We start from the raw sequence: 24,746 nt of genomic DNA on the forward strand, positions 1-24,746 counted from the left end.
GACAAGCCGCAAGACTTTGTCAGCAGCAGTGTGTGCGGGTGTGACGTCATTGGAGCCACGCTGGGATAGGTCGGTTAGCGAGAAGGGTTGGCAATTGGTTGAGAAGGTAGGCGAAGAGAGTTCTGGGAACTAAAGTCACTTCCTGATTCAATTGTGAACAAAATAAAAGAAGCAAAAATTAAATTTTTCAAGGTTTTAAAGAGTACTTTGAGGGGAGATGCATATATTATTGGGAGTGTAGGGGAGGTTACACCGCCAGAAGATACACCAGCATATGCCGTAATGGAAGAAAGGGGTATCGCGCCATGTCTTTGGCTAAAGCAATGGTGCAAAGCAACAGAGAAAGATGGGTGTTTGATGTTTCTGGAGCACGGAACGTTCAATATAAGGGTGTAATGGGTTCTTTATCTCCAGGTGGGAGAGATATTGGAATAATTCTATTAGGCGCAGGCTTGAGTGGATAAGTGGTTTATTTAGAATTAATTAAGGTTGTCCTTTTTATTTCTTATGTCTCCGGTCTGCTTCCTGTTATTCATCCGGGTCCTTTTTCTCTTGTCAGGATTTTAATTGATTTCCGCTCTGGCCTGTTCCCGAATTGAAGGAGGTCCGGTCTTTCCGTCGTGGCAGCAGCCCAGGGTTCCCCAAAATAAAAGAAGAGCGGAAAAATAGGTAAGTGTGGAGGTAAGGCAGGGTTTAATTAGGGTTAGTAGGGTGGTTGGAGGGGAGGTACGTGTGGGGGTTGTGGTGGGATAACTTCCATTCAATAGTGAGTGTCACCTTCCCTTGAATACTCTAGCTTCTTCTCACTTTCTTTCAACGGACTTCCCCTCACAGTGAGGTTAGGGAGGGAGAGTCAGTATGGTTTCCCCTTTTTTACAGGATTTTCCCTTCTTTACAGGATCTCCCCTCCTTACTCCCCATCTTCCCCTCCCTTGCTTCTTTTCCCCTTAACCACTCCGGCCAGAAAGCCCAGTTTAGGTACGAACGTACCTGTGGGTGCCACGCCCCTCCTGGTACGTGGCTGGCCCCTTCGTGGTCTCCTAACTTCTCTCCGGTAGGGGCGGGAGGCGCCCTAGGGTCTCCTTCCTTCCCTGGCGTTTCTCCTGTTGCGTCGCGCTCTGCTTCGGGTATCTGCCACTCCAGCGTTTCTCTCCCTTCCGTGCGTGTCTCTCCGATCTCCTTCTCTTCTCTCCAACGGCGTTTGAATGGTCCGTCTTCCCTTTTCATGATCGATGAGACGCCTTTTTCCATCTGTCGTCATCCCCCCAGGACTCTCTCGAGTGCCCCGGCGGTATGTAAATACAGCCTCTGTAGTCGAAAGTGAACCGACGTCGACGGATGCCCGGTTACAAAGGGTTTTGGAAAATTTGCGGAGGGTGCTAAATGAGCTAAAGCCACCTCTGAGGCCAGCACAGTTTGAGGCGTTAGCAAATTGGGAACTGATGGCAATACGACAACAGCAACAGAAATTTGAGAGGAGACTGAGGAAAGCAGAAAAGACACTAGCGGAGGCTAGGTGGGATAGTGCACAGAGAGTTTGGAGGAGAGAAACAATAGATGGAATCAGGATGTTTCCAGCAATAGCTCAAGAAGGTGAAGACAAAGGAGGGAAAGCTACTTGTAAGACTGACAAAAGTTCATCTAGAGATAAAGAGGCTAAGAAGCCCTGGTCAGACATGGATGACTCAGATGATGATGAGTTCCTTAATCAGTTACTGAATGACCGACCACCGCCATATGCATTAGATGACAATAGACCGAGTACTAGTACATGTCCTGCAAGTTCAACTCAAAACAAGGTGACAGTGAATCTGATACAGGGTACTCCTGTCTCGACGCCAGTTCCAGTGCAGAGTAGTATTAGTGTGTCCACTGCTCCAGAGATGCAATCTCAGCTACAGCCACCACAGGTTCAGAGACTTTACCCTGATGTCCCAATCTTAGAGACCCCAACGTATCTGATGGTGCTGTCAGAGCCGGCACATTCGAGACTAAAGCTGATTCAGACTGAGCACACTCCACCTTTACTGCCCCAGGTACAGCAACAAATGATTCCGAATTACACTTCGATCAAAGGACCGCAGTCAACTATGGCACCAGTGATGAACCAGAATATGGGAGTTAATGCTCCTCAGGGTTTGGGAAACAGGCAGACTCCAGCTGCAATATCCTTGCCTATTACAGTTGGTCCACCAATACCATTGTATGCGCAGGCGAAGCCTACTGTATGCGATCAAGGGATAATGACTCAAGAGATGACAAGAGGAGGGTTCGTAGGGAGCTCTCAAGGGATGACTCCAGTGGAACCGACATTCAAAAGATCTAGGTCTTTGTTAGACTTCAGTCCGATTGGGGCTCCTCCAGATGCCATGAGACAATCAGGTTTGGGCCTGCTGACTCCGCAGATCTCGAGTACAAACATACTTGAAACACCAATAGTGCAGGCTGGGAATATCTCCTTGCAAGGTTTAACTGCACAACAGCTGAACGACTGGTTAGACAAGTTAAATTTACTGCAGACTACCCCTGCAGTAGCAGTGAGGTCAGAAGGAGAAGAGTACCTGAATTTTGTGAGGTTGGGCGTGGAGGCAAATTAACTTGTTGAAGGGAGCATGGGAGTGAACAGGCTAGAATCATAAACGGAAGCAGAATTGAGATACTTGTGTCCCAAGATAACTAAAGAAGTGAGCAGGGTGCATCAGAGGTTGGCAAATTTGGCAGATAAATATGGAATAGACTTAGAAAATACCAAACATCTGAAGATGAGTTACAGGTTAGATTTTGAGCCTAAGGATTTTGAACACATGAGGTCTACTGGGATGAAGGCACACCTTAAAGAGATACTGCAGAGTGCACAAGTTTGGGGAGCCTTAGACAAGTGGGAAGGTAGCTGGGCGAAGAAGAGAGATAAGAGGAAGAGTGACTGTTTAGATCAGCCAGCTAAAGCCTCACAGGATGCTGATGCGGTGAAGATGTTACCAATGAGAGAAACAGCCGGAGGGGTTCTTGTCCATGTGCCGTGGAGTAGAGGTGATATTCTGTCATTTACAAATGACTTTCCCTGGATGAGGGAGAAACCAATAGAGTGGTATCAGCAGACAGAGAGGTTTGTGAAGCTTGCGAAATGTCTCTGGGAAGACCTCAATTCTCTCTTTGAGATCATAGTTCCAGCTTATATGTGGCTTGAGGGCAAGAGAAGTGTGGATTGGCCAGCCGCGGAACCGGCAAGGGATAGGGTCACAGGAGCACCATCTCCTGAGGTGATGAAGTACTACTATAAGGTGATTGAGTTCTTGAAACAGAGAGTTTCACCGAAAAATCTTGATTGGCAAAAGATTGATCGGACAGCGCAGGAAGCCAAGGAGTCGATACATGTCTATTATGAGAGGTTGTTGAAGGCGTTCAAGCACTACAGCGGTACAGAGGTTATTGAGGCGAAAGACATGAATCACCTTGTGTTTAGATTTGTTGAAGGGTTGAGACCTGAGATTAGTCAGATGATTAAGTATCACTTGATTTGCTGGCAAGCAAAGTCGATTGACGAGGTGTTGCAGTATGCAAAGTACTGCAGTGACGAGACTAAATTGAAGCAGAGGAAGTTGAAGGAGAAGGTGATGGTGATGCAAATTAGGGCAGCACAGTCAGGGATGAAGGGAGGTTGTCTACAACAAATGGTGCAGCAGCCGCAAGGAAACAGGATGTTTCAGGCGCAAGTGAGAGGCAGAGGTCGAGGAGGTTTTGTGAACAGAAGCACAGACTTGAACACTATAGTAGTTCAAAACGATGTACAGGGGATGAAGAAGATGTTACCTTGTCATGCTTGCGGGGTCGTTGGACATTGGAAGCGGGAGTGTCCGATGATGGTGCAGGAGGGTGTTGTTCAACAAAGCAATGATGTCAGTGCATTTCAGAATGTGAAAGGACCGAGGCTGAGAGGATCTAATCCGAACTTTCAGAACAACATGAATCAGATGCAGGGTTTTCAAACCATGCAGCAGGTGCAGATGCCACATATACAACCGATGCAGATGCAGCAAATGCAACAGCAGGTTCCCATGGAACCTAGACAGCAAATGCAAGTGCCCTTAGCACCAATGGAACAGCAGCAGGTGATGCTTCCTCAACAGGTCACAGGTCAAAGAATGAGTCAAAATAACACAGTGCAACAGTTCCCATTGCGTGGTGAAAATGGAATAAACGATGAAAGTTTGGATGAGAGTTCGGATAGTGAGGAGTGTAGGCTTGCAGCGTCCCTAGAAGTAGATCAGAAAGGGCCCTATGTTCAGGGGAAGGTAATGGGTCATAAGGTTTCATTCTTGGTTGACACAGGAGCTACGCACTCTACAGTCAGAAGCGCAGAGGTTCTGAAACTGCCTCTTTCGGGACGTACAGTCAAGGTGGTAGGAGTGGCAAATCAACTTCTGACTAACCCGATCACAGATCTGGTGCAGGTTGAGCTTGGCACTTTCCAGGGATTGCATAGATTTGTGATTTGCGATTCTAGACCCATGTCCCTCCTGGGAAGAGACTTATTGTGCAAGACAAGGTGTTCTATCACCTGTTCCAATGAGGGAATTGAGGTTCAGACAAACAGTGATGATGAAGGAGATGAGGAGCAGATTTCAGAGCCTGAAATGGAGACTACAGATGAGGAATATCCTCAAATTCACTTCTTCCGAATGTCCACAGTGGGTGATCTCCCAGCAGACTTGCAGGCAACAGTCCAAGAGAAGGTGTGGGACTTGACAGGGAAAGAAGTAGGACTGATAAAAGGAGTAGAACCAGTTAAAGTCAATGTAAAGCCAAATGCCGTGTTCTCACAGGTACCGCAGTATCATATGGCGTAAGATGTCCTTATAAAGGTGGCACAATTAATTGCAGACTTTGTGAAACAGGGAGTCTTGAAGGAGGTGATGAGCAGTACATGTAATTCACTAATAATAGGACTGAGAAAGCCTTGTGGAAAGGTTCGAATTGTCCAAAACTTGAGAAAGATTAATGACATATTGGTGAAATGCTGCCCAGTGGTGCCAAATCCAGCAGTGATTATGTTCCAGGTTCCTTGTGATGCAGAGTGGTTCACAGTAATTGATCTGTCACCAGCGTTCTTTTCTGTGCCTCTTCAAGAGGACAGCCAATTTCTCTTCAGTTTCAAATTCCTGGACAAGGTTTACAATTGGTGTCGAATTCCTCAAGGGTTTTCGGAATCACCTTCTATATTCAATCAAATATTGAAGAAGGATTTGAAGTCATTGGATTTGCCTTTTCAATTGACTCTAGTGCAGTACATTGATGATCTGTTGATCGCATCCAAAACGAGGGATGAGTGCAAGTATGATTGGATTGCCTTACTGAATAACCTGGGAAAAACAGACACAAGGTGTCCCCAAAGAAGTTGCAATATTGCCAGAAAGAGGTGAAGTATTTGGGTCATCAAACTGAGAAAAGGTTGAGGAAGTTATCCAGAGAAAGAGTAACTGCATTTTTACAGATGAATCCCCCAATGGCATGGAGAGATGTCAGGATGTTTCTGGGAATGGTGGGTTACTTTCGTCAGTGGATCCCATATTTCTCAGTCATCTCCAAGCCATTGGAGAGACTGGCGGTTCAGGAAGGGCCAGATGTCATAGTGCTTACAGAGAAGGAAATGAAGGCATTTACTGAGTTAAGGGAGAGCATGTGAAGGGCCCCAGCTTTAGGTATGCCTGATTACACGAAGCCTTTTGTGTTGTTTTGTCATGAACGTGATGCATGTTCTTTGTCTGTCCTAACACAGGTCCATTGAGGTGTAAACCGACTAGTAGCATATTTTTCAGCTACTTTGGACCCAGTTGCAGCAGCCTTACCGAGTTGTCTGCGTGCAGTAGAAGCAGTTGGTCAAAGCCTCACACAGTGTGAAGGCATAGTGATGGGACATCCTTTAACAGTCATGGTCCCTCACTCAGTTGAGATCCTGTTAACCCGCACAAAAACGCAACACATGACAAATGCAAGACTGACAAAATATGAAACGATTATATTGGGGTCACCAAATGTAACATTATAAAGATGTACAGTATTGAACCCGGCAACTTTGCTTCCAAATGAAAATACAGAGGTTGAAGATGTTGAAGATGTAGAACATGATTGTCTTGAGGTAACAGAAATGTGCACTAAACCGAGGCCTGATATTAAAGATACCCAATTGGAAGAAAATGACCAAATTATCTTTGTCGATGGTTCCTGTTTAAGAGACTCAGTAGGAGTGCTGAGAGCCGGATACGCTGTATGTACGATCTCTGGTATCCTGTAAGCGTCTTGGCTTGAGAGAGTATATTCTGCACAAGTGGCTGAATTGGTTGCTATTACTAGAGCTTGCCATACCGCTGCCCAACTGAGAGTGACTATTTATACTGATAGCAGATACGGATTCGGAATTGTCCATGATTTTGGCCAACTATGGTCACAGAGGGGTTTCCTGACCTCTTCTGGTTCTCCAGTGAAAAATGGTGAGAGAATTAAGGAGTTGTTGCACACGATTCAGTTACCTCATGAAATTGCCGTGGTGAAATGCAGTGCTCACTTGAAGTCGCAGGACTTTGTTTCAATGGGAAATGGATATGTGGATCAAGTAGCAAGGTTTTGCGCATTGAACTGTATATCGTTTAAAGATCAGTGGGAATTGTTACCTGAAACAGAAAATGAGACATGCACAGGTTACGCATTAAGGGTGATTGACACGCTAGAAGAATTGAGATTGTTGCAGGGACGTGCCAGCAAAGATGAGAAGCGTTCTTGGGTTGGGATGCAATGCGTACAAAGGCCAGATGACTTGTGGGTCTCAGATGAAGGGAAAATGGTTTTGCCGAACAGTCTCCTGTCACAGTTTGCAAGGTTTTACCATGGTCAAGCACATATTGGGAGGGATGCCATGATCAGGTTGTTTAAAATTGACTGGTTTAATCCGAAATTTAGACAAGCTGCAGAAGTGCTCTGCCATAGGTGCATCATCGGTCAACAGATGAATGCGGGGAAAGGGACAGTGGTCAATTTGTGCCACAATGGGAGAGCAGGAGGTCCGTTTAGCAGAATGCAATTGGATTTTATTGAAATGCCTGTGTGTGGAGGTTTGAGATATGTGTTGGTGATTGTGTGTATCTTTAGTCACTGGATTGAAGCATACCCTACACATAGGAATGACAGTCTCACAGTAGCGAAGCTGCTGCTTAGGGAATTGATACCACGTTTCGGGTTTCCGATCTCTTTAAAATCAGATAGGGGAAGTCACTTCAACAATGAGGTGGTTAAGCTATTGTGTGCAGCATTGAACATTGAACAGAAGTTGCATTTTAGTTACTGCCCTGAAGCATCAGGACTAGTGGAGCAGATGAATGGTACTCTGAAGTCGAGAATGGCAAAGATGTGTGCAGCCAAGAATTTGAAATGGCCCGATGCGTTGCCTTTGGTGTTAATGTCAATGAGAAACACACCTAACAAGAAAACAGGACTGTCTCCTCATGAGATTCTCATGGGCCGAGCTATGAGACTGCCCGCAGTGACTGCAAATGCTCTTGTGAATATCACGAATGATACAGTGTTGGACTACTGCAAGGGTCTGGCTGATGTGGTCCGCTCTTTTTCTCACCAGGTGAAATCTACCACCCTGCCACGGATAAATGATCCAGGACACAATCTGAAAGCTGGTGACTGGGTTGTCATCAAGAAACACGTAAGGAAGTCGTGTTTGGAGCCACTTTGGAAGGGGCCATATCAAGTAATACTAACAACCACTACTCCTGTGAAGTGTGCGGGAATTCCGAATTGGATCCATGCCAGTCACACGAAAAAAGGTGACATGTCCAACTGATGAGGAAGTTGAGTTGTTGAAAGTACCAACAACAGAAAAGGAAGTCTCAGGGCCGGAGAGTGATCGAAGGGGAACTGAGACAGAAGGCGAGCTTAATGAGGACGGCTTGGTCACTCCAGTAAGAGACGAAGGAGAAGAGACCCAGAGGGGTGACGGTGAGCCTATCTCAACTGAGGCACCAGGAGAGCCAAATCAGAGGGAGGTTCTCTCAGAAGCAGATGAATATGGAAATGAGCTAAAACCCCTGACAGACCCAGAAGGCGAAGGAATTCAGGTGTAAGAGAGTCAGAGTGTCCAGACTCCTCCTGAGCAAAGTGCAGGTCCATCAAGAAAAAACACCATAGAGTCAGAGGAGGGCCAAGGGTTGCCACAGAAAAGATCAAAGACCAGAGAGACACTGAAAGGAGATAAGTGGCCCGAGTTGCAAGTGAAAAAGGGAAAAGTGGTTGTCGAAGATGCAATAGAGGAAGAGCTCAATACAAGGAGAGAAGATTTGAGTGAAGGAGAGTTGCAAGGTGATCGCAAGTTGAAAAGAAAGAGAGTGGCGAACAGAAGTGACCCAGGTCCTGAATGGGCGTATGCAACGTCAGCTGAATGGCAACAAGAGTTCTTGGCGTTTTGCTTTGATCAAGAGATTCCAGGTCAGTACTTAGGTACCTGAGTCTGTCCAAAGAGACTGGATTGGCATAAGAATTGAATTAAAGGAAAGAAAAACAATTTGAGAAAAGAGACTGATAATTTACCGGATGAGACATTGATAACCTAAATTGACTTTTGAAACCCGATTTTGACCACCTGCTAACTTTAATTGACAAGGATCCAGGGAGAGAAAGTGAAAGTTGTAAATACTTGCTTGTTTTGACTTTGCTGCGAGAGAAAAAAAAGAGAAAAGAAAGAAAAAGGGAGAATTTTTTTTTTCTAACAGTCCTCCGTTGTTTGAATTAACATTCTTTCACTTTCTGATTTTTTACAGATCATGGCTAACACTAGAGGGGATGATAAAGGGAGTAGGCATTGTAAATATTTGGGTGTTGGTTCGGGTGTCCTGTGTGTGATATTCATTATAGTTGTGGTTGTGGGTATGCCACATGTAGATAAAAGCGGAATTAACAATGCTGCAATTTCTGAGACTACCACTGCACTAACAGCTTGGGAGAGGTTTAAGCAGGATACAAAATATTTGCATGAGGGAACTAACGCAAAAGGGGAACTATCCACTAATGTTTTCTATCGCTTGCTGAGTGACTATGTTGACACAATGGATGCAAAAGATTGTTTTGTGTGCACACAGATTCCTGTTTCGGTACACGAGGGGGTTACCTATCATAGTCTGCCTTTAACATATGGGATAAGTTGTAGTCTGTTACTAACAAGATTCTATAATCAGGAAGAGATTCAGTATTTTTACTCCAACCATGATCTTGTGTTTTCTTATGTGCCTATCAGAGAGGATTTGAATGGGGTAGCTAAGTACTATAGTATACATTTAGTTAAAGGATTCTTTGAGGCAACATTAACAATTAGCACACCTTATGCACACCACAATAATTTGACATGTTTGCTTACACCTGTAGAGAAAAGCTTTTTATATCACACGGAAGATAGAAGAAGGGCATTGAAGGGTAAACTAGAGAAGGGACTACAGCAACGGGCTTTTGCTGGTAGTGAGGGTTATAGTGCAATTAGGGAACAGGGAAAGTGAGCTTTAGATGCACTACACATAGGTAAGCTTTGCATATCAAGGCCGTAGTCATATTATGACAATGTGTTTGTAGGTACGAGTGAATGTAAGCATGTGTTTTTGTTTCAGAGTAAATGGACGTTCATGTTAAATGGACAGGATCCCTGGGGTCTCTTATATATGTGGACTTAATGCTTATTACCATCTTCCAAAGGGATGGTATGGGACATGTTATTTGGGGATAGTTTTCCCAAAGATATATCAACTTGAGGATTTGAAAAAGTTTCCGAAATTGTCTGAATTACATCGTAATAGACAGAAAAGAGAGACTACTGCTGCTGGTGTAGTAGGAGACATATTTGGGGCGATAATTCCTTCAGTGGGAGTTATCTTAAACTCCATAAAGATTCAAAAGTTGTCTGCTATTGTGGATAACATGCTGACAAACTTTTCAGGGGCTAAACTCCTGATGGATACTGAACTTGCCGCGGAGAGGGCTATGACTCTTCAAAACAGGCTTTCTTCAGACATTCTTTTAGCGAAAAATGGCGGAGGATGCTTAATGAGCGTCACTGGTGTGCCTACATACCAGATAATAGTAATGAGATTAGAAGTATGCTTACTAACTTAACTAGGGATAGTACAGACTTGAAGGAGTTGGAAGAACCAGGTGTTTGGGAAAAGGTTGGGAAAGGATTTCCTTCAGTGGGAAATTGGTTTAGTAATATTTGTCATGGGATATTGTCGAAATAATACAGGGGGTATTGATTGTTCTAGCTTGCTTATTTGGACTGTGGGTGGTATGTAAAATTAGTAAAAGAATAAAACTAAAAATGGAGAAAAATAATAAGAGGAAGGAATCAAAACAAAGGGAAAAATTATTCAGGGCAAAATCAATGGGGGAAAGATTAAGGGAAGAAATTGAAATGAGAGACTTTTAAAATGTAAAATTTCTGGGGTAAGGTTTTATGTGATGACAAGAGTCATCAGAGGAGGGATTGTTGGAGTGTGTCTTTTAAAAGCAATATTAACATGAAAAGCTTGCAATATATTGTGTAATGAAACTGCATAAAAAATGTGTTAATGTAGAAAATAATGCACACGTTTGAAATGTGCCCACGGGGAGTGGCCATCAATGTATACGAAGACTAATGAAACTTAATAATGATGAACTAATTATGTACTAATGTTTGAGTTTGTATTAGCATATCATATTTAGAGTCTCATATTAAACTGTGTTTTCTAACGTGCAATGTGCTGTCTTCCTGAAGGACACAAAGCTTTACTTTTCCAGAAGCTAGATATGTGTGTGTAGCCGTAGTAAATTCTTTCTCATGGGACCCGACTTGCTCAAGGAGACATTCTTGCTGAATGCAACAGTGTAATTCGTAACAGATGCAAGGCTGCCTGGAGTAGGAGAAAACAATGGGACTACTGACTGAAACGTAAAGTGTAACTTTTCTTACCTGACATTCCACCCGATGAGGGCATCAATAGCGTGAGCCAATCAACGACATGAGAACTGTGGTTTGTGGAAAATTCTAGTGACGTGCGTGGAGAATTATTGGACAGAGATAATGATGCACCAAATATTATCCAATGAGGAATTAGGAGTAAATTAGACAGTTTTGATTTAACCGCATGACCAGAGGAGAAATCAGCCATTATTCGGACATTCTACTTTAAGCCATACTTTGCCATTGCTCTTTTGAGACTTTGCCGTTTATTTTTCCTGATACTTTAACCATCCTCTATCTGATACTGATACTTACTTCTCCTCCATATGAGTGAAGTGCCTTATTCTTTAGCTATGCCATACTGGGATTTTGTCCTGCCCTATCTTTGCTGATGGTGAATCGACTGATATCCTGAGGACGAAGACTGAGGCTGTTTGCTGATTCGTTGGAGGGGTAACTATCTGATTATAACTGTAATTGTCTGTTTGCCTTTCTTTCTAGGTACAAACTGATCTTTTGATAGAAGCCATAGTTAGATGTTTTCCAAATTTGTGTTTGCTAAATTGTTTTGCATGAACCCCAACATGCTGATGCTAATTTGAGGTTAGTTAAGTTGTTCACAAATATTTGACGCAATTAGACAAATGACTGGGTTCTTGCTTTGTTGAATCCTGTATTACTGTGACTTTGCTAAGCTGCTTCTTATTAATGGTGTGATAATGCTGAATAAATATTCTCTATGCATTGATTAATTGTGTTCTAATTACAAAGTTTGAAGAGTTACTAATGAGATTGATTACTAATGAGATTCACGGAGATTATATTAGATTGTAACCAATAGGGAAATAAATATTCTAACTCTTAACTTAATTGGTGTGGTTATTCATGACTGAAAGGTCATGGTGTGTTCACTTTACTGATTCTTATTAAATGTTTGTGAATATTGATTGAGTTATTGTCATATTGATTGTGATGGCAAAAAGATATTGCGTACTGGGAAGTCCGTGGTCCAAAGGTTTATCGACCTAGGCGTGTCTCCTTGTAAGTTTACTTATCAAGGTTTTGACGCCGTATCATGGTACATCACCTGACTGAAGACACTGTTCCTCTGACCCACCGTGCCTAGAGTCTAACCTGCCTTCTGAGAGAAACAGGGATCCTGGCAACCTTGCAGGGAAGGGAGAGTCAGAAGCAGCATGAGCTCCTGTGTGGGTCCACCAGAGCAGGAAGATCAAGGAGAGTGATCTGGATGCCATTATGGCAGTGGCCACAGTCTTTTTGTGCAAACGGTTACAAATGGGAACAAGGACAAAAACCTGTGCTTGAGCGGACTGAGCAACTGCATCGAAGAATTGTGCCTGAGCGGATTGTGCCACTACATCAAAGAAATATGCCAAAGTGGACTGTGCTACTGCATCAAAGTATTATGTTCAAATCGATCATGCTGCTTCATCAGAGAAACTGAGCCTGAGGGGGATTTGCACAGCATCAGAGATTGTGGCCAATGTGGACTGTGCCACTGTGAACTTAGAGCCATGCAGCCCAATTTCCATATCTCACCCAATCCAGATGCACGTTTGTTGACAGCAGAAGGCCTGTGTCATCGCCGGAGACCCGTACTCCTGAAAGGAACTCTAGGCAGCAACCCCTCCTGCTATCTGCTGTGGCCTCAGCTTAAATTGGGAAGAAATACCATCTGGTGCATCTCTTCCTGGAACAAAGAAGAAGGATATATGCTTTACATCCCCATCAGCTGAATGAGGAGGATTAGAACAATGCACTTTGCTGAAAACTGGAACGTGGACCATGAGCCTTGATACCTGCCATAGAGATCTAAATCCAGAAGAGGGAACCTGCATAATTATGCACAAATGAGGAGCACCTGGGGGAGGTGAAGAGGGGGACAATGTCCCAAGGCGCAGTAAAGTAACTGTACCTCTAGCATGTTCTGTGAAGTATTAAGTTTAAGTTGTCTTTCCCAAGGTAAAGCACTGGTTCAGACATTCACTTATTGCACTGCTGGGTAATTATTCAGTTCTGAGCTTACCCACTTCTACACAACATCCCTGAGAAGCCTGTGACTGCTTGCAAGGCTAATTACTGTGAGTCAAGTGCAGAATGGGGTTCTAGTTGGGCCAGGTTTGCATAGCCACAGTAGACCACACTCCAGGACACCAGAAGAAATCAACCCAAGCCAAGATGGGGACCTGTAGACCCTGCATGCCCTGTGACCCCCTGAACTGGGTATGACAACTTCCTTTTAAGACAAGTGGAGACAGGAAGTTGGTGAGAGATCTGAAGTGGTTGTCCTGAAAGTGCTGGAGTGGAGGAGAGAAGAGCTTAACAGAGTTGGCAACCTATGGTTGTAACACTGGGTATTGGGTTCTGGCCTGGGGACATGCAGACCTCTATTCTTCTCTGACCTTAGACCGGGGACCTTCTCAAGAAAGAAAGGTATCAAAAAGATTTGCAAATTCCTGATGGCGTAAGGCTTGACTGCATTGGTTTGCTTCCATGCAAAACTGAAAGTGGCCCACCAGGTGAAGAATTACCTGCTCTGGTACATGCTCCTGGAGGTTACTAAGGTCGAAGGTATTTCAACAAGAACTGAGCCCTTCCTGTGGGGTGCTAATGGTGTTGTTTATGCTGCTTTTGTTAATATATTGTGCTTTCAGTATGTTGTTTCTCTGATCTCCCTCTTCATCACCTGGTTCCATATTATATTATGTAGAAATAATTCAAGCAAGGATATATTAAATATTACATTTGGTGTTTACGTACTGATGGTAGTGGGTATCTTGAGTTGGCTCACTTTGGCTGTTATGATCCTGTTTTTATGGCAAATAAAAATATTTAACCTTAGAACATTATGGTATGGATTTGGCAGTCAAGTCACTTCACTTATGGCCTAATCAGAGGCAATAAAATATATAAAAAAATGAGTAAAACACCTCAAGGGCAGAAAGACCTAGGACAGAGGCAAACAACTGCTAAGTAGAGGTAGTCATTTGCCAAAAAATTCCATGGTGCATCCCTTTCATATTTTCCCTTCTGTTGTAAAAGGAGCAGGTTTTGAAGGGCTTGCATTAAATCCATTAATGGCACATTGGTGTCTTAAAATCACCTCATCAGTGAGGATTTGGCTACTGTTAGAAATGGGGTTTTTGGTTGGCAGTCAGGTTACCCCCTGTCCAAGCAAAAGCCCTCACTCTAGTCAGGGTAAGTCACACACAATCCAAGATTATCCTGTGCCCACCCTCTGGTAGCTTGGCACGAGCAGTCAGGCTTAACTTAGAAGGCAATGTGTAAAGTATTTGTGCAATAAATCATACAATACCACCATATAGCACCACAAAAATACACCACACAGTGTTTAGAAAAATATATAATATTTATCAGGATAATTGTAGGTCAAAAAGAATAAAGTTGCAATGGAAAATTGTAGAAATATCACAGGACAGTGATATAAAGTGTCTTAAGTCTTTAGAATATAAACAAAGTCTCTTTCAAGCACAAGTACCTGGTTGGGAGTGGAAAAATCTCCTCAGAGGGCCACAAGAGAAGAGGTGCGTGGAAAAAGGGTGTGTGCGTCGATTTCTCCCCAGCACACACGGACTTGCGTCGTTATTTTCCACGCGGGGAAGTCGGCGTCGTTTTCCGGCGCGTGGACAGTCTCTTTCTGTGGATCGCGGGGATTACCAGATGTCCCGGGTCTGTGCGTGGATTTTCCTGCTTGTTCTCCGGCTGCGCGTCGGTCTGCGGGGCTGCGCGTCGAAATTACGATCTCACGGCAGGTGTCGCGTCGATTTCTCCTCTAGACTTCGATCTGCGGGGCTGCGCGTTGAAATTACGATCTCACGGCAGGCGTTGCGTCGATTTCTCCTCTAGAGGTCGGGCGGCGTTGTCCTTGCGAGGCCGTGCGTCGGATCTTCGATCGTCCCCAGAGCGTCGCGTCGATCAGCGTCAGAGTGTGGCGTTTTTGTCGCTGCGAAACAAGCTGTGCGTCGAAATTTTCGGTGCACGGAGCGTCCAAGTAAAAGAGAGAAGTCTTTTTGGCCCTGAGACTTCAAGGAACAGGAGGCAAGCTCTATCCAAGCCCTTGGAGAGCACTTTCACAGCCAGACAAGAGTTCAGCAAGGCAGCAGGGCAACAGCAAGGCAGCAGTCCTTTGTAGAAAGCAGACAGGTGAGTCCTTTGAGCAGCCAGGCAGTTCTTCTTGGCAGGATGTAGTTTCGGGTTCAGGTTTCTTCTCCAGCAAGTGTCTGATGAGGTAGGGCAGAGGCCCTGTTTTATACCCAAATGTGCCTTTGAAGTAGGGGAAACGTCAAAGAGTGGCTAAGAAGTGCACCAGGTCCCCTTTCAGTTCAATCCTGTCTGCCAGGGTCCCAGTAGGGGGTGTGGCAGTCCTTTGTGTGAGAGCAGGCCCTCCACCCTCCCAGCCCAGGAAGACCCATTCAAAATGCAGATGTATGTAAGTGAGGCTGAGTACCCTGTGTTTGGGGTGTGTCTGAGTGAATGCACAAGGGCTGTCAACCAAGCCCAGCCAGACGTGGATTGTAAGGCACAGAAGGATTTAAGTGCAAAGAAATGCTCACTTTCTAAAAGTGGCATTTCTAGAATAGTAATATTAAATCCGACTTCACCAGTCAGTAGGACTTTGTATTACCATTCTGGCCATACTAAATATGACCTTCCTGCTCATTTCAGATCAGCAGCTGCCACTTCAACAGTGTATGAGGGCAGCCCCAATGTTAGCCTATGAAGGGAGCAGGCCTCACAGTAGTGTGAAAACGAATTTAGGAGTTTTACACTACCAGGACATATAACTACACAGGTACCTGTCCTGCCTTTTACCTACACAGCACCCTGCCCTAGGGGTTACCTAGGGCACACATTAAGGGTGACTTATATGTAGAAAAAGGGGAGTTCTAGGCTTGGCAAGAACTTTTAAATGCCAAGTCGATGTGGCAATGGCAGGCCTGAGACAAGGAGAAGGGGCTACTTAAGTGGGTGGCACAACCAGTGCTGCTGGCCCACTAGTAGCATTTAATTTACCAGCCCTATGCACATAGAGTGCACCTTACTAGGGACTTATAAGTAAATTAATAGTCCAATCAGGTATGATTCCAGGTTACCATGTTTTAGGGGAGAGAGCATATGCACTTTAGCCCTGGTTAGCAGAGGTAAAGTGCGTAGAGTCTATAAACCAGCAAAAACAGTGTCCAAAAAGTGGAGGGAGGCAGGCAAAAAGTTAGGGGTGACTACCCTAAGGCTGTCAGGTCTAACATGTGTCTCCCCCAGCTGAAAGTGGGGAGAGCGACCCGACCTCCTGGGAGCTCTCATCGCTAAGGCGGAAGTACCTGGAGAGACCATCAGCATTGGCGTGGTCAACCCCTGGGCGATATTCCACCGTAAAGTCCATCCCCTGTAGGGAAATGGACCACCTCAAGAGTTTTGGATTCTCACCCCTCATCTGCATGAGCCATCTGAGGGGCCTGTGGTCTGTCTGAACCCGGAAGTGAGTCCCAAACAGGTAGGGTCTTAGCTTCTTCAGTGCCCAGACCACAGCAAAAGCTTCTCTCTCAATAGCACTCCACCTCTGTTACCGTGGTAATAGCCTTCTGCTAATAAAGACTACCGGTTGATCTCTGCCCTCCTCATTCAGGTGTGCTACGACTGCCCCTATGCCATGCTCTGCAGCGTCTGTCTGCACGATAAATTCCTGGGAGTAGTCAGGGGCCATGAGTACGGGGGCCGTGCACATGGCTTCCTTCAGGGCGTCAAAGGCTTTCTGACAAGCCTCTGTACAATTCACCAACCTAGGTTGTTTCTTGGAAGTGAGTTCTGTCAAGGGTGTTACAATGGTACCATAGCCCTTGACAAATCTGCGGTAGTATCCTGTGAGGCCTAGAAAGGCTCTCACCTCAGTCTGCGTTCGCGGTGGTTGCCAGGCCTTGATAGTTTCAATCTTGGCCTGGAGTGGCTGCACCTTGCCACCACCCACTAGGTGTCCCAAGTACACCACGGAACCCTGCCCAATCTGGCACTTACTGGCCTTGATGGTCAGGCCTGCCTGTTGCAGGGCCTGAAGCACCTCCTTGAGGTGAAGCAGGTGTTCCTCCCAGCTGGAACTGTAGACAGCTATGTCATCCAGGTAGTCTGCACAGAAGGCATCCTTGCCAGCTAGGACCCTGTTAACCAACCATTGGAAGGTAGGGGGGGCATTTTTCAACCCAAACGGCATCACCTGGAACTGGTAATGGCCATCAGGGGTTGAGAATGCGGATCTTTCCTTGGCCCCCTCAGTCAGGGCGATCTGCCAGTACCCTGAAGTAAGATCAAACGTACTCAGGAACTTGGCAGCGCCTAGCCTGTCCACGAGCTCATCAGCTCGGGGGATGGGGTGAGCATCAGTCTGTGTGACTGAGTTGAGACCCCGGTAGTCCACACAGAACCGGAGTTCTGGCTTCGCACCTGGGGCAGTAGCCTTAGGGACCAACACCACTGGGCTGGCCCAGGGACTACTGGATTTCTCGATAACCCCTAGAGTCAACATCTTGGAGACCTCCTCCTTGATGCTGGCCTTCACCTTATCTGACAACCTGTAAATTTTGTTCTTCACAGGGAGACTGTCACCAGTGTCAATATCATGAACACAGAGGTGGGTAAGTCCAGGAGTAAGGGAGAACAGGGGGGAGAACTGCTCCAACAGCTCATAGCAGTCTCCTTTCTGGTTTAGAGTCAGGGAGTCAGACAGAATGACCCCGCTTACTGACCCATCACCTTCTTGGGCAGAGAGGAGGTTGGGGAGAGGTTCACTCTCCTCTTCCGTTCCTTCATCTGTGACCAGAAGCATGTTGATCTCCGACCTCTCAAAATGAGCTTTTAGTCGGTTCACATGGAGCACCCTTAGGGGATTCCTAGGGGTTTGGAGGTCCACTAGGTAAGTGGCCTCCCCTTTCCGCTCCTTTATTTCAAATGGGCCAGACCAGCGGTCCTGGAGAGCTCTGGGCTCTACTGGCTCCATTACCCACACTTTGTCTCCAGGTTGAAACTCTACCAGGGTGGCCTTCTGGTCATACCAGTGTTTCATTACCTCTTGACTGGCCTCAAGGTTACTTTGGGCCTCTTTCCAGAAGCGGGTCATCTGGTTGTGGAGGGCCAACATATAGCTGACCACATCCTGAGGGGGTGTCTTTGGAGCTTTCTCCAATCCCTCCTGGACAATGCTTAAGGGTCCCCTGACAGGGTACCCGTAGAGAAGCTCAAAGGGACTGAACCCTACCCCCCTCTGGGGGACCTCTCTGTAAGCAAAGAGAAGGCATGGTAAGAGGACGTCCCACTTACGCCTCATGGCCTCAGGGAGGCCACCAATCATGCCTTTCAGGGTCTTGTTGAATCTCTCCACAAGACCGTTAGACTGGGGTGATAGGGGGTGGTGAACTTGTAAGTTACACCACACGCATCCCACAGAGACTTCATGTATGCAGACATGAAGTTAGTGCCTCTGTCAGACACTATTTCCTTGGGGAATCCCACACGGGTAAATATCCCCATCAGGGTTCTGGCCACCACCGGTGCAGTTACGATCCTCAGAGGGATTGCCTCTGGGTAACGGGTGGCATGGTCCACCAAAACCAGGATGAACCTGTTGCCTAAGGCAGTTATGGGGTCCAAGGGACCAACAATGTCGATGCCCACCCTTTCAAAGGGGGTGCCAACGACAGGAAGTGGAATCAGGGGGGTTTTAACCCTTTTTCCTGCTTTACCACTGGCCTGGCAGGTAGGACAAGATCTGCAGAATTTATCTGAGTGTGTCCTCATTTTGGGCCAATAAAAGTGGGTGACAAGCCTGCTAAAGGTCTTGCCCTGCCCCAAATGTCCTGCCTGGGGAATGTCATGAGCCAGACCCAGTAGGAAGGTTCGGTAACATTGGGGGACCACCAGCATACGTGCTGCCCCAAAGGCCGGAACCTTAGGCTCACTGTAGAGGAGATCATTCTTCCAATATAGGTGGTGATCGCCAGAGGCGTCGCCTGCTGCCTGGTTTGAGCCTTGTTTCCTCAAACCTTCCAGAGTGGGACATTCTTTCTGCGCCTTGCAGAATTCCTCCCTGGTGGGTCCACCCTCAACTTGCCAGCCAGCAAGCTCAGGTAAGTCACCTAGGGCGGCAATGTCTTCCCCAGTTGGCTCGGGAGCCTCCTCCTCAGGAGCCCCGTCAGCCACTGTGGGAACTTCTGGGGCCGGTTTCCCGCGCCCCTGGTCCCTCCTCCTGGCAGCTCTCTGGGCCATCGTTCCAGGCTCCAGATGCCCTTGACTTCCCTCTCGGTCAGCCATGGACCGTGTGGTCATGCAGACCCACTCAGGTAACCCTAACATCTCCAGGTGAGACCTGAGCTCCACTTCTTTCCAAGCAGTGTGCTCAAGATCATTGCCTAACAGACAATCTACAGGCATGGCAGGACTCACAGCTACTTTCAGAGTACCAGAGACCCCCCCCCCACTCAAAGGGAACCAGAGCCACCGGTAGGTGACTCTCGCGATTGTCAGCGACTCTGACCTGGTGGAATGTATTAGGTACTATCTGCTCTGTTGACACCAGCTGACTCTTGATAGTAGTCATACTGGCTCCTTTGTCACGCAGAGCCTCCACCTTCTGCCCATCAATGGTGACCCACTGCCGGTACTTGGAAGTATTTTTGGGCATGTGGGCCTTGGGCACCATTTCTCCTTCTCCCAGGGACACTAGGGAAATCTCTACCTGCTCCCGAAAGCTACTTAGGTCCATCTCCCCCCCGAGCGCTACACTAGTCAACCCAGGTGCCTGTCCGGTAGTGGACGGTGCCCTCTTAGGGCACTGTGGATCGCCTTTGTAGTGACCATACTGGTAACACTCCATGCATTTGGGGCTAGATTTCCCTGACTTGTCATATGTCCCTGGCTTTTTCCCAAATTTGGAAAAGGAAGGGTTGCCACCCCCTCCCTGGGAATTCTTTTGGGGCCTTTGGAAAGTTTCTTATCCACAAGTTTATCTCCCCCCTCTTTCTTCTGTTGGGAACCCTGTCCACCTTTGTGGGAGTCCCCCCCAGGTACCTTCTTGGACACTCTGGTGCTAACCCAGAGGTCCGCCTCCTCAGCAAGCTTCCTGGGATCAGTCAGCTTACTATCCACTAGGTTCTGGCGCAACTCTGTATAAGTAGTATTAAGTATATGCTCTCTCAGAATCAAGTCATATAAACCTTTATAATCTGCTACTTTGTTGCCCCGCACCCATCCATTCAGTGCCTTACTGGAGAAATCAAAGAAATCTACCCATGTTTGTGTGGTTTGTTTGGTGCTGTCCCTGAACCTCTGACGGTATCCCTCAGGGGTCAGCCCAAACTTGGCAAGTAAAGTGGCTTTCTGAAGTGGGTATGTGTTTTGATCAGGTTGATCCAATGTGAGAAGTGTGTCCCTCCCCAATGGCGGCACATAACCCCACATAGCTACCCCCCATTGCCCTTCCGGAACCTCATGAGCCCTTAGTGCAACTTCATAAGCAGCTAACCATTTATCTATGTCATCTCCCACCACAAAACTGGGCACCACATTTTTGGGTATACAAACCTTCTTTTCTCCAGCAGGTCCTGTCTGTATGCTGCCACCATTATTGCTGGATTCAGACTGCCTCGCCTTGATCTCCAGCTCCTTGAGACTCAGTTCATGAGCCAACAATAGTTTATTTTCAGCCAAAGCTCTTTCAGCTTCCACTTGTTTGGCTGCTCTTTCAGCTTCCGCTTGTTTGGCTGCCCTTTCAGCTTCTGCTTGAATCTGTTTGGCTGTTCTTTCAGCTTCACTTTGTTTGGCTTCTCTCTCTGCCCTCCTCTCCTCCTGTTGAGCCTCAATTTTCAGTTTTGCCATTTGCAATTGGAACTCCCTTTCCTCTCTCCTTTCCTCTGCGGTCAGGCTTTGCATAGAGACACTGCTCCCTGGTCTGGAAGGGGGCACAATTGCAGTGGTAACACCATCCACAGATAGTGAAAATTCCTCTGAGGGGCCATGTTCTGGCTCCTCTTCCTCATCATCCTCTAAATGGGCTTCTGCCCAGGCCCTCAGCGCCACTTGAAAGTCCTCCTTTCTGGAGGCCCCTTGGGTGGGTACCCTCAATGCCCTGCAGAATCCTCTTAGTTGTTTGACCGTATATGCATCCAACTGGACTAGGTCAAATTCCCCTGTCTGAGACCCAGTCAGAGACATGTTGAGTGAGGATTTAGTTTTTGAAAATTGTCAGGAAAAAAATCGGGTTTTCAAAAAGAGATAAAAACCAAGTTGACCTTCAACTGTGGGTAGGTAGTGAAATACTTAGCTACTGTATGTCACTGCACAAATACAAGTCCTATCCTCACCGCTGATCACCAATGTTAGAAATGGGGTTTTTGGTTGGCAGTCAGGTTACCCCCTGTCCAAGCAAAAGCCCTCACTCTAGTCAGGGTAAGTCACACACAATCCAAGATTATCCTGTGCCCACCCTCTGGTAGCTTGGCACGAGCAGTCAGGCTTAACTTAGAAGGCAATGTGTAAAGTATTTGTGCAATAAATCATACAATACCACCATATAGCACCACAAAAATACACCACACAGTGTTTAGAAAAATATATAATATTTATCAGGATAATTGTAGGTCAAAAAGAATAAAGTTGCAATGGAAAATTGTAGAAATATCACAGGACAGTGATATAAAGTGTCTTAAGTCTTTAGAATATAAACAAAGTCTCTTTCAAGCACAAGTACCTGGTTGGGAGTGGAAAAATCTCCTCAGAGGGCCACAAGAGAAGAGGTGCGTGGAAAAAGGGTGTGTGCGTCGATTTCTCCCCAGCACACACGGACTTGCGTCGTTATTTTCCACGCGGGGAAGTCGGCGTCGTTTTCCGGCGCGTGGACAGTCTCTTTCTGTGGATCGCGGGGATTACCAGATGTCCCGGGTCTGTGCATGGATTTTCCTGCTTGTTCTCCGGCTGCGCGTCGGTCTGCGGGGCTGCGCGTCGAAATTACGATCTCACGGCAGGCGTCGCGTCGATTTCTCCTCTAGACTTCGATCTGCGGGGCTGCGCGTTGAAATTACGATCTCACGGCAGGCGTCGCGTCAATTTCTCCTCTAGAGGTCGGGCGGCGTTGTCCTTGCGAGGCCGTGCGTCGGATCTTCGATCGTCCCCAGAGCGTTGCGTCGATCAGCGTCGGAGTGTGGCGTTTTTGTCGCCGCGAAACAAGCTGTGCATCGAAATTTTCGGCGCACGGAGCGTCCAAGTAAAAGAGAGAAGTCTTTTTGGCCCTGAGACTTCAAGGAACAGGAGGCAAGCTCTATCCAAGCCCTTGGAGAGCACTTTCACAGCCAGACAAGAGTTCAGCAAGGCAGCAGGGCAACAGCAAGGCAGCAGTCCTTTGTAGAAAGCAGACAGGTGAGTCCTTTGAGCAGCCAGGCAGTTCTTCTTGGCAGGATGTAGTTTCTGGTTCAGGTTTCTTCTCCAGCAAGTGTCTGATGAGGTAGGGCAGAGGCCCTGTTTTATACCCAAATGTGCCTTTGAAGTGGGGGAGACTTCAAAGAGTGGCTAAGAAGTGCACCAGGTCCCCTTTCAGTTCAATCCTGTCTGCCAGGGTCCCAGTAGGGGGTGTGGCAGTCCTTTGTGTGAGAGCAGGCCCTCCACCCTCCCAGCCCAGGAAGACCCATTCAAAATGCAGATGTATGCAAGTGAGGCTGAGTACCCTGTGTTTGGGGTGTGTCTGAGTGAATGCACAAGGAGCTGTCAACCAAGCCCAGCCAGACGTGGATTGTAAGGCACAGAAGGATTTAAGTGCAAAGAAATGCTCACTTTCTAAAAGTGGCATTTCTAGAATAGTAATATTAAATCCGACTTCACCAGTCAGTAGGACTTTGTATTACCATTCTGGCCATACTAAATATGACCTTCCTGCTCCTTTCAGATCAGCAGCTGCCACTTCAACAATGTATGAGGGCAGCCCCAATGTTAGCCTATGAAGGGAGCAGGCCTCACAGTAGTGTGAAAACGAATTTAGGAGTTTTACACTACCAGGACATATAACTACACAGGTACATGTCCTGCCTTTTACCTACACAGCACCCTGCCCTAGGGGTTACCTAGGGCACACATTAAGGGTGACTTATATATAGAAAAAGAGGAGTTCTAGGCTTGGCAAGAACTTTTAAATGCCAAGTCGATGTGGCAGTGAAACTGCACACACAGGCCTTGCAATGGCAGGCCTGAGACAAGGAGAAGGGGCTACTTAAGTCGGTGGCACAACCAGTGCTGCTGGCCCACTAGTAGCATTTAATTTACCAGCCCTATGCACATAGAGTGCACCTTACTAGGGACTTATAAGTAAATTAATAGTCCAATCAGGTATGATTCCAGGTTACCATGTTTTAGGGGAGAGAGCATATGCACTTTAGCCCTGGTTAGCAGAGGTAAAGTGCGCAGAGTCTATAAACCAGCAAAAACAGTGTCCAAAAAGTGGAGGGAGGCAGGCAAAAAGTTAGGAGTGACTACCCTAAGGCTGTCAGGTCTAACAGCTACTATATCAATTGCACCTCTCAAAGATTCATGTAAATCAAAACTTTTTCAACACTCTTAATGTAGCATCAGTTACATTTTCTATGTGGGCCACATCGACTTATTACTGACACAGCTGAGGTGACTTTTATGTTTTAGCATAGGCAACCCCTCTATCAAAACCCGTGGTCTGCACATTTTGAGGAGATTCTGACCTAATTCAGGAACACTTTTAAACAATGTTGTTTAGCCCAGCCTGTTCATGTTGATTTGCTAACTCTGAGGCAAGGCTCAGAAAAGTAAAGAGTATTGTTATATAATGTATTTTTGACACCTTATAACTGAGTTCTCATCAAAAGATGAAACAGCAGATGTGGACTTCTGTTAGAACCTGAAGAAAGATCCCACAGGGTGGTCGCACTCCCTACAGTCTGTTCTTATTGATCTTGAATTAGAAATTCACCAATATCAAATGACCAGAAAGAAAGGTAACAGGAATGGTGCAAGGATTGAACCCATCTCAGAGTTACACCTGAGACAAAGCCATTGACCAAATCCCAAAAAGAGCTGAAGCAGAATAGAAACATCTACAGCGAACTTCTGCCTACTGAGATGTAAAGACAATGCCAGGATAATATGTGCTTGCATTCTAGTTAGGCAGGTCAATATATGTTACGCAGTGTGTTAAATTCTTGGTCCTCAACAGTAAAGGGCACTATGTTTAAACCAGCTCCTGCTGTCAGAAATACTCACTTTTACTTACAGGTCAGGCTGCCTTGTGCACCAGTACTTTTCAAGTATGCACCCAAATGTACTAGAGAAGCTGTTCTTAATCTGTTGTCTAGCGACCCCTGGCTGTTCACAACAGCTTCTCAGAGCGACCATGGCTGCTTAAAAAATTAAAGAATATCAACAGGTTATTAAAGTGTAAATAAATAAAGTGTTAGAAATGGGGTCTCTAGTTAGCTTTCAGTTTATACCCTGTCCAAGTAGGGACCCTCACTCCAGTCAGGGTAAGAGAGTCACACACCTAAGATAACCCCTGTTCACCCCTTTGGTAGTTTGGCACGAGCAGTCAGGGTTGTCTCAGAGTCAATATGTAAAGTATCTGTACACACACCTAGTAATACATTGAAAACATCACAAAAGTACTCCACACTAGTTTAGAAAAATAGCCATTATTTATCTGAATAAAACAAGACCAAAATGGCAAAAA

This window comes from Pleurodeles waltl, chromosome 6 (genome assembly GCF_031143425.1).
Source record: "Pleurodeles waltl isolate 20211129_DDA chromosome 6, aPleWal1.hap1.20221129, whole genome shotgun sequence".
Classification (NCBI taxonomy): Eukaryota; Metazoa; Chordata; class Amphibia; order Caudata; family Salamandridae; genus Pleurodeles; species Pleurodeles waltl.